Source organism: Oncorhynchus mykiss, chromosome 7 (assembly GCF_013265735.2).
Source record: "Oncorhynchus mykiss isolate Arlee chromosome 7, USDA_OmykA_1.1, whole genome shotgun sequence".
Lineage (NCBI taxonomy): Eukaryota > Metazoa > Chordata > Actinopteri > Salmoniformes > Salmonidae > Oncorhynchus > Oncorhynchus mykiss.
The window spans coordinates 65,786,422-65,796,819 of record NC_048571.1 but is presented as its reverse complement, the minus strand read 5'-3'; the positions used below and the strand labels follow the sequence as shown (position 1 = coordinate 65,796,819).

At 42.5% G+C, this 10,398-nt stretch overlaps 1 long non-coding RNA gene across 1 annotated transcript; it reads left to right on the top strand.

The window, feature by feature from the left end:
* Positions 1–644: 644 nt before the first annotated feature.
* Positions 645–9,879, top strand: LOC110528277. Its single transcript, XR_002474225.2, has 3 exons — positions 645–871; positions 1,888–2,278; positions 8,864–9,879. It is a non-coding gene; the product is annotated as an uncharacterized LOC110528277 (long non-coding RNA).
* The last annotated feature ends 519 nt before the right edge of the window (positions 9,880–10,398 follow it).

The following is a 10,398-nucleotide window of genomic DNA, read 5'->3' as shown; positions in this document are numbered from 1 at the left end:
TGTTCTATCCTGCCAATACAGCGTACAACCAGCCAGCTGTATGTTGATAATGTCGTCGTTCAGCCACAACTCCATGAAGCATAAGATATTACAGTTTTGAATGTCCCATTGGTACTTTAATCTTCAGCGTAAGTCATCGATTTTATTTTCCAAAGATTGTACGTTTTCTAGCAGAATGGAAGGCAGTGCGGGTTAATTCGATTGCCTACAAATTCTCAGAAGGCAGTCAGCCTTCTTCTCTGGCGTCATCTTAATTAGATGGTTGTTGAGGGATCTTTGTATTAGATGATTGTTGATGTGTTAGGTGATTGTTGAGGGATATTTGTAATAGCTGGTTGTGTTTTAGGAGACCTGCCATAAGAAGGGTCTGGACTCTGATGATGCTGTTTATGAGCTGACAAACGCACACACACGGTTGCTCTGTAAACTATGTTATGCCAGCAGCAGATAGCACTTACAGAATGACATTGGTGTAAAAATAAAAGTCCTAATGCAAACGCACCTTAAGGATTTGGAATGTGCTTTTCGGTAAACATTTTGGTTGAGACATATTGTCCAATAACGATGTATTTCTATTAGAACAAAATATTTCCATAAAACATATATTTGAACGTTTTGTTTATATTTCCATATTCAATTAAACAACATTTATTTTGTAGATTAATCCACAGGTTCATTTAAATTTGCTGGCGTAACAGTTGACAAATCACGCGATTTAGTAGGCTACAAGCATTTCGCTGCGCGAGGCGCTGGGGGGCAAGAGCAGCAGACTGGATGGAGCCAGACAGTCCGTGTGCTAGAAGCAGTTGACAATATTCGGACGCTTATCCAGAGAAGAATTAGGCTACAAATCTACATCTGTGTTCAAGAGGTATTGTGCTATTTGTGTTATTGTATGTTTGGCCTCACTGTTATGTTTATATATGTGATAGTATTGTGCCTATTCCAGAGGCTGTGTAGTAGGTGAGAGATAATGCCTGCACACATGCGCATCAAAAAAAGCCTTTGCTTTTTCGCTTTAAAGGTACAGTCTGCAATATTTACAGCTGTTCAATGGTCATTTCAATGAGTGATACACCCATTGATGATTCTTCAAGAAAATAAATTAATCATTATTACTTGTCTTGCCCCATCATAACCCAGAATATAGATACAAAATAAAGATTGTTTAATGTTTATAAACAATGTTTATAAACAATGCTGACTTGCCTAGTTAAATAAATACAAATAAATATAGTTTCAACATAATAAAGTATAATTTCGAGCTCATGGACTGTCAGTCTGTGTATCCATAGCTTCATTTGAACGTGAAAATTGTTATGTTTCTCCAGCCCCATCCCTCCGCTTTAAATAACCAAGTGGCTGTCTGGTTTTAGGCTGGGAGGAAAATTGTGGCTTTAATCCTACTGACTCACTTAGCAGAATATTCACTCATTTAGTGGCAATTCACCATTAAGCAAAACATCACTCAAAGTCAAATGCATGCTTGACTGGACTAGCTTTCCACTTTTCTGTCCTATGAACTGCTTGGTTGGATTTACAGTGTGTTTTGAGTCAATCCAACCAAGGAATTCATAGGACAGAAAAGTGGAAAGCTAGTCCAGTCAAGCATGCATTTGACTTGCTGAAGAGGAGACTTCAGTCAGAAACCCCTACATGCAACAACTGAACTGAACACAGCTCTGCAAAGTAAAGCGTAAGAACTGCATATCATGACATACCTAAAAATGAAGATATCAAGTTTGGTGATGGCAATGGGTTACAGCCTTGCAGTCTCAATGTACTTATTTAAGCCTGCTTTGTAAACACAGCCTTGAGATGGCAGTATGGTGTAGAGACGAGAGAGACCCAAGCTGACAGTGACTCAGACCTTTGGAATTGTCTCAGGTGGATGCCCAGGCCAGTCCTGCAAGGGTGATAGGCTTGGGAAGACTCCTGCTGTGATGCAGCAGCAGCAACAGCAGCAGAAACACCCCCTCTGCTGATCCAGACGGTTCGTTCTGCTGCCTCTGGACAACTGGCATGCTTCTGTCTGCCCTCTTGGCCAATAAGACATTCAGAGAGAAGGGGTGGTTTGTTGTTGTTTTGAAAGTGGTGCTTACTTTGGTGTACTATGTCATCTATTTAGTATGATACAGTATGTTTTGTTCTGCAAAAAAAAGTAATCATATGTTTGCAATTTGTTCTATATGTTACAAATCTGTTGCGCTTAAAATCCCGGACTGCTTCTTTTTTTTTTGACAGGGGCTCTAATGGTTGTCAAACCACAAGGATATGAGTGAGTAGTGTGCTTATTCTTGGTTTCTGCTCATGTGTCCGATTCGAAGTCTCCAAGGGTGAATGAATCCTAATTGTATTTCCTTGAATCCTTGTCTCCTCTCTCCATTCCTCCTTCTCAAAATGCATCGGAGGAGAACATCTGAGCGGAGGAACCTCGTATGTTCTCCTCCAATGTGTTTTGTGGATGCGAAGACAGAAGAGAGAGGAATCAAATACATTCCACTGAGATCAACCCAAGTCTCTAAGCTACCATGATTGATTAAGTGGACGTCCTTGTATCCATCAAAACCATTGAGTGACAGTTTGTTTGGGGTTCATATTGGGCAAGAGGATAAGCTGGTCTTGTAATACTCAGATGTATTTTTCTACAGACATGATACTATGTGTCATCGTAGAGAATGTCATCTGTTCAATGCGCTTTCTTAATAAAAAATACAATGAGCTGACTATTGTATTTACATCGCTTTCAATGACATTGATCAATGATGCAGTCAAAGTAAGAGGTCCAGAATCACTGTTAATTGCCTCGGCATAGAATGGAAATAAACGTTATGGACCAGTTGCCCTTTTCTATCGAAGGAAGTTAATGCAATGTCAGTGCAGATTATTATTTATTGCCCGCTCTACAGGCCTGTCTGTTAATACAGGACTAGTAAAGGCCCAGTGCACTTCACACCCAGTGAAAATGAAAACATTTATTTGTATAGTACCAGTCAAATGCCAAGTTGTGCAAAGCTGTCATCAAGGCAAAGGGTGGCTACTTTGAAGAATCAAAAATATAAAATATATTTTGATTTGTTTAACACTTTTTTGGTTACTACATGATTCCATGTGTTATTTCATGGTTTTGATGTTTTCACTACCATCCTACAATGTATGAAATAGTACAAATAAATAAAAACCCTGGAATGAGGAGGTGTGTCCAAACTTTTGACTGGCACTGTATATACAGTGCCTTGCGAAAGTATTCGGCCCCCTTGAACTTTGCGACCTTTTGCCACATTTCAGGCTTCAAACATAAAGATATAAAACTGTATTTTTTTGTGAAGAATCAACAACAAGTGGGACACAATCATGAAGTGGAACGACATTTATTGGATATTTCAAACTTTTTTAACAAATCAAAAACTGAAAAATTGGGCGTGCAAAATTATTCAGCCCCTTTACTTTCAGTGCAGCAAACTCTCTCCAGAAGTTCAGTGAGGATCTCTGAATGATCCAATGTTGACCTAAATGACTAATGATGATAAATACAATCCACCTGTGTGTAATCAAGTCTCCGTATAAATGCACCTGCACTGTGATAGTCTCAGAGGTCCGTTAAAAGCGCAGAGAGCATCATGAAGAACAAGGAACACACCAGGCAGGTCCGAGATACTGTTGTGAAGAAGTTTAAAGCCGGATTTGGATACAAAAATATTTCCCAAGCTTTAAACATCCCAAGGAGCACTGTGCAAGCGATAATATTGAAATGGAAGGAGTATCAGACCACTGCAAATCTACCAAGACCTGGCCGTCCCTCTAAACTTTCAGCTCATACAAGGAGAAGACTGATCAGAGATGCAACCAAGAGGCCCACGATCACTCTGGATGAACTGCAGAGATCTACAGCTGAGGTGGGAGACTCTGTCCATAGGACAACAATCAGTCGTATATTGCACAAATCTGGCCTTTATGGAAGAGTGGCAAGAAGAAAGCCATTTCTCAAAGATATCCATAAAAAGTGTTGTTTAAAGTTTGCCACAAGCCACCTGGGAGACACACCAAACATGTGGAAGAAGGTGCTCTGGTCAGATGAAACCAAAATTGAACTTTTTGGGAACAATGCAAAACGTTATGTTTGGCGTAAAAGCAACACAGCTCATCACCCTGAACATACCATCCCCACTGTCAAACATGGTGGTGGCAGCATCATGGTTTGGGCCTGCTTTTCTTCAGCAGGGACAGGGAAGATGGTTAAAATTGATGGGAAGATGGATGGAGCCAAATACAGGACCATTCTGGAAGAAAACCTGATGGAGTCTGCAAAAGACCTGAGACTGGGACGGAGATTTGTCTTCCAACAAGACAATGATCCAAAACATAAAGCAAAATCTACAATGGAATGGTTCAAAAATAAACATATCCAGGTGTTAGAATGGCCAAGTCAAAGTCCAGACCTGAATCCAATCGAGAATCTGTGGAAAGAACTGAAAACTGCTGTTCACAAATGCTCTCCATCCAACCTCACTGAGCTCGAGCTGTAGTGCAAGGAGGAATGGGAAAAAATGTCAGTCTCTCGATGTGCAAAACTGATAGAGACATACCCCAAGCGACTTACAGCTGTAATCGCAGCAAAAGGTGGCGCTACAAAGTATTAACTTAAGGGGGCTGAATAATTTTGCACGCCCAATTTTTCAGTTTTTGATTTATTTGTTGAAAAAGTTTGAAATATCCAATAAATGTCGTTCCACTTCATGATTGTGTCCCACTTGTTGTTGATTCTTCACAAAAAAATACAGTTTCATATCTTTATGTTTGAAGCCTGAAATGTGGCAAAAGGTCGCAAAGTTCAAGGGGGCAGAATACTTTCGCAAGGCACTGTATATATATTTTTTAAATAATCTGTTTTTTCAGGGGGTGCTGCAACACCCTCAGCTCCCCTACCTCCCGTGGCTATGCCATTAAGGACACATGCTTTGTGTTGCTCAACATTTTGACAATGCATACTGCTATCATATTATACAGTGTATTTGGAAAGTTTTCATACCCCTTGACTTTTTACACATTTTGTTATGTTACAGCCTTATTCTAAAATAGATTACATTTTTTTTGCCTTTATCAATCTACACACAATACCCCATAATAGATAATGACAAAGCAAAAACAGGTTTTTAGATTTTTTTTGCAAATGTGTGAAAAATAACAAAATTAAATATTACGTTTACATACGTATTCAGACCCTTTACTCAGTACTTTGTTGAAGCACATTTGGCAGCGATTACAGCCTTGTGTCTTTTTGGGTATGACGCTACAAGCTTGGCACACTTGTACTTGGTTTCTCCCATTCTTCCCTGCAGATCCTCTCAAGCGCTGTCAGGTTGGATGAGGAACGTTGCTGCACAGTTTTTTTCAGTCTTTCCAAAGATGTCTGATTGGGTCCAGTCTATGGCCACGCAAGGACATTCAGAGACCTGTCCCGAAGCCACTCTTGCATTGTCTTGGCTGTGTGCTTAGGGCCGTTCTCCTGTTGGAAGGTGAACCTTCGCTTCAGTCTGAGGTCCTGAGCGCTCTGGAACAGGTTTTCATCAAGGATCTCTCTGTATTCTGCTCCATTCATCTTTCCCGCTCCTGACTAGTCTCCCAGTCCCTGCCGCTGAAAAACATCCCCATAACATGATGCTGCCTCCACCATTCTTCACCGTAGGGATGGTGCTTAGCATTCAGGCCAAAGAGTTCAATCTTGGTTTCATCAGACCAAAGAATTTTGTTTCTCATGGTCTGAGAGTCCTTAAGGTGCCTTTTGGCAAACTTCAAGCGGGCTGTCATGAGCCTTTTACTGAGGAGTGGCTTCTGTCTGGCCAATCTACCATAAAGGCCTGATTGGTGGAGTGCTCCAGAGGTGGTTGCCCTTCTGAAAGGTTCTCCCATCTCCACAGAGGAACTCTGGAGCTCTGTCAGAGTGTTCACTGGGTTATTGGTCACCTCCCTGACCATGGCCATTCTCCCCCGATTGATCAGTTTGGCCGGGTGGCCAGCTCTAAGAAGAGTCTTGTTGGTTCCAAACTTCTTCCATTTAAGAATGATGGAGGCCACTGTGTTTATGGGGACCTTCAATGCTGCAGAAATGTTTTGGCACACTTCCCCAGATCTGTGTCTTGACACAATCCTGTCTCTGAACTCTACGGACAATTCCTTCGACCTCATGGCTCATGGTTTTTTCTCTGACATGCACTTTCAACTGTGGGACCTTATACAGACAGGTGTGTGCCTTTCCAAATCATGTCCAATTAATTGAGTTTACCACAGGTGGACTCCAGTCAAGTTGTAGAAATCTCAAGGATGATCAATGGAAACAGGATGCACCTGAGCTCAATTTTGAGTCTCATAGCAAAGGGTCTGAATACTTAGTTAAATAAGGTATTTTTGTTTTTTATTTTTAATACATTTTCAAAAATGTCTATACCTGTTTTCGCTTTGTCATTATAAAGTAGTGTGTGTAGATTGATGAGGATTTGTATTTATTTCATCCATTTTAGAAAAAGGCTGTAACGTAACAAAATGTGGAAAAAGTAAAATGGTCTGAATACTTTCCTAATGCACTGTATACTTCCAAACCCAGCTATGTTTCCTCTCTCTGACCTACAATCCACAGTTCTGAGGCAATGTGTTCTCCATACTACCCCCGGGATCTACAAGACATTTGTTATTTGTCCTTTTGAAGCTCAACTTTTAGCAATAACAAAATGGAAGTCAAGCTTAGTACGAGGGTTTCATAACAAATAGAACAGCTGCCTTGTGTCCCCTCTGTTAACATTAGTGTTACTCTTACACAATTTAAGTGGTAATACATCATTCACAAATGTTCTAAAAAAAATAATGCATAAGTATTAAATAAGTAATAATTGGGCCTCCCGAGTGGTGCTGCAGTGTTGCGTCGTCTCCACAGCCTGGGGTTCGATCCCAGGCTCTGTCACAACCGGCCGTGACTGGGAATCCCATAGGGTGGCGCACAATTGACCCAGTGTCATCCGGGTTAGGGGAGGGCTTGGCCGGGGGGGCTTTACTTGGCTCATTGTACTCTAGCGACTCCTTGTGGCGGGCCAGGTGCTTGCAGGCTGACTTTTTCGTCAGTTGAACAGTGTTTCCTCAGACACATTGGTGCTTCTGGGTTAAGCGAGCAGGTGTTAAGAAGCTCGGTTTGGCGGGTCATGTTTCAGAGGATGCATGACTCGACCTTCGCCTCTCCCGAGCCTGTTGGGGAGTTGTAACGATGAGATTGGATCGCAATTGGATATCACGAAATTGGGGAGAAAAATGGGTAAAATATATATTTTTTAATTGTAATAAGTAATGCATTGCCCTCTACTAGAAGAACCAAAAACGTAACATATTCCTAGTCCTGGGAACCCACACTATGTGCAGGAATTTATTCCAGCCCATGATTAAAACAACACACTCATCTAATCGACTAATCATCAAGCCCTTGATTATTAAAGTCAGGTGTGTTAATACTTGGCTGGAACAAAAGCTTGCACGTCCTTTGAGTCTCCAGCACCAGGATTGAAGAACACGGTTCTGCCCTCTCTCTGCTGGGAGATGCTTGCTCTTACTCACCAGCTCTTGGTATCACCAGCTCTTGTGTACCACTTCTTTGGAAAGGAGTCTTTCCTTCCTGCCCATGCGCTGGCAGACGATGTGCCTATCTGCTGTGCACGTGCTTCCCACGTTCAGGCTGACAAACACAGCTGACTCTGATCTCAAGGCTGCCTGCCCAGGTTTTCTGAGGTGTCTATTTATGTGTATATTTATCTCCCAGGAAATTATGTTGCCCTCATCTGTCATATGAATCACTAGAATCTCATCCTTTATAGGCCAGGTTTATGTGTGTGTGTGTGCATGCACGTGTTTGTGCATGTGTGCATGCAACAGACTGTCTTTTTCCCTTCCCCTTAGCGGTGAACCCCAAAATAATATGCTATTTGGCCATCCTCCATGCCAAGAGCCAAGCTGAAAGTCATTGTGTGGTGTGACAGGAGCCTTTGTAAAAATACAGCTCATTGTGCCATGTAGACCCCCACCTCCCCCTTCCATAGACCTCTGTGTAATTATGAACACTCTGTTCTCCTCTCCACGGTTCATATCACTTCTGACATCTTCTGGCATTGATTGCCCCTCCCTGGCCTTCTCTCCCGTTGGAAGAGGATTTGGAGAGGCCTAAAGTTCTGTCTCGCCTTCTTCATCACTCTCTGCAGTGGTGTGGTGATTGGGCAGAGAGAGTGGGAGAGTTGAGAGAGAATTCTAGATACATCTATATCCATAACCACATCCACAGCCTATAAGCCAAAATGAACCCTCTACCAACCGGAATGACCCCCCCCCCCCCCCCCCCCCCCCCCAATGTGATTACTGCAGCTGCTCTCCTCTGTTACTGACAAACAAACAAACACACACACACACACATATGTCATATGCTCCGAATACAACTGGTGTAGACTTCACTGTGAAATGCTTGCTTACGAGCCCTTCCCAACAATGCAGAGTTTAAAAATACAACTAATATAGTAACAGGGGAATAAAATAAAATAGAAAAGAATGGAGCTATATACAGGGAGTACCAGTACCAGATGAATGTGCAGAGGTATTTGAGGTAGATATTATGTACATGACGGCAGGGTAAAGCATTTTGTGCATCAAGAGTTCTGAAAGAGTAACTCTTCTGACATGCTGTGCCAACCCTACCCCTTAACCTAACCTTCAATTCTGAAATTCAACATTGGCTTGTGTTGGCTTCTAACCCCCTTCTCCAGACAATTTGTTTAGATGAACCTTTGTGAAATTCCTCCCTCCCCTCCTAACCTTTCTCATTTGTTTTCCATTGCAGGGGTGGGGTAACCGCTGAAGCAAACTGGCAGAGACCAGTCCAGATCACGTCTAGCCTGCGCTACCATCACTGTGGACCATCATCATGGAGAGTCAGCGGCATCTTTTTGACCCTTGGGGTCACGATCGCCGGGCCCTGATTGGCCCTGAGACAAAGCAGGGACAGTGTTGAAGACTCACTCCAGAGAAAATAGAAAGAGAGCGAGAGATTTGAAAACTATAGCACAGTCAATCTCTCCAATACAGTGCTGTATCACTGGAACACATTTTACTTTTGTTTAAGTAAATTGAGGGTTGAATTTTAATTTCCCCCCAAAATGAAAGCACATACTCCTCCTACCTGGGACTGATAGTACCATAATGCATGGATGACATCTGTCCAGCATAAGTATCACAACATCGAGAGCTCTGAGCCCTCACATTTTAAATCATCCTAGTTGGTGCCAGTTTACCCACCCATAGATATCAGAATACATTCACACCATATACTCTTTTATTCTGAGACTATTTCACATTGCACAGGTGGACTATGGAGCAAGTCTGATCACTATAAACAGTCAAACAGAGAGCCACTCTAGTGTTGCGTGACTCGGGTTCTGTTTGGTTTGTGTCATGGAGTCTGAGGAGAGCCTGGGACTGTCGACTGCAGCTGTGGTGGCCATCACCTGCAATGCCTTGGTGGCCATCCTCCTCCTCGTCCTCTTCCTCATTCTCTACAAGGCCTGTAAGGTGCCCTCCAGCCAGGAGAGGGTACCTGTGCTGGCGGTTCCTACTGGGCAGACGCAACAGAGCAGCGAACACAAGTACTTGCTGACTTCATGACTGGTAGCCAGAGAGAGAGAGTGAGCACCACAGTGTATACATAGGTCTCAGGGAGGTACTGTATACTAGAGGAGTAGACCGATCCCAGGTGTGTTTATTAGGGCTGGGACGATACCAGTATCGCGATACTAGTTAGTATTGTGGCAAGGAAACAAAGCACAAAGCGGATGTCACTTCTGTTGGAAAACCGCCCTAATATTGGAAACAAACATCATTATGTTGTCATCCAGAGTCATATTTATTATCCAAGCTATAGCACACACTATTTTACGTATAGCAGGTTTTTAAAGGACCACAGAGTTTGGTCTGCTTCGTGTTTTCATTTTTGCCATCACAAAAATATTGCGATACCGATATCATTCCGGCCCTACTTTTTATACTGCCTTGCAAGGCTAGTAGGAAGAGCCAGAAGACAAGGATCCCTCTTTGAAGACAAGGACCCCTCAAAACAAGGATCAAAGTATCACTGTTCCTCTGACAACCAGCAGCTGAATGAATGGAACAACCTGTAACAGTTTATTATGGGACAAGTTGCCGTTATAAACTCTACTTTTATATTGTGTCCTATGACCTTCCTGGTCCCTGTTGGAACGGATATACATGAAGGAATGCAGGCATGAATGTGTTGCACACACACACACAAACAACCCCATGAGGTGAAAGACACATGGTCTACCAATAGGTTTGGTTAATTCATGGAGTCAGAGAGGCTAG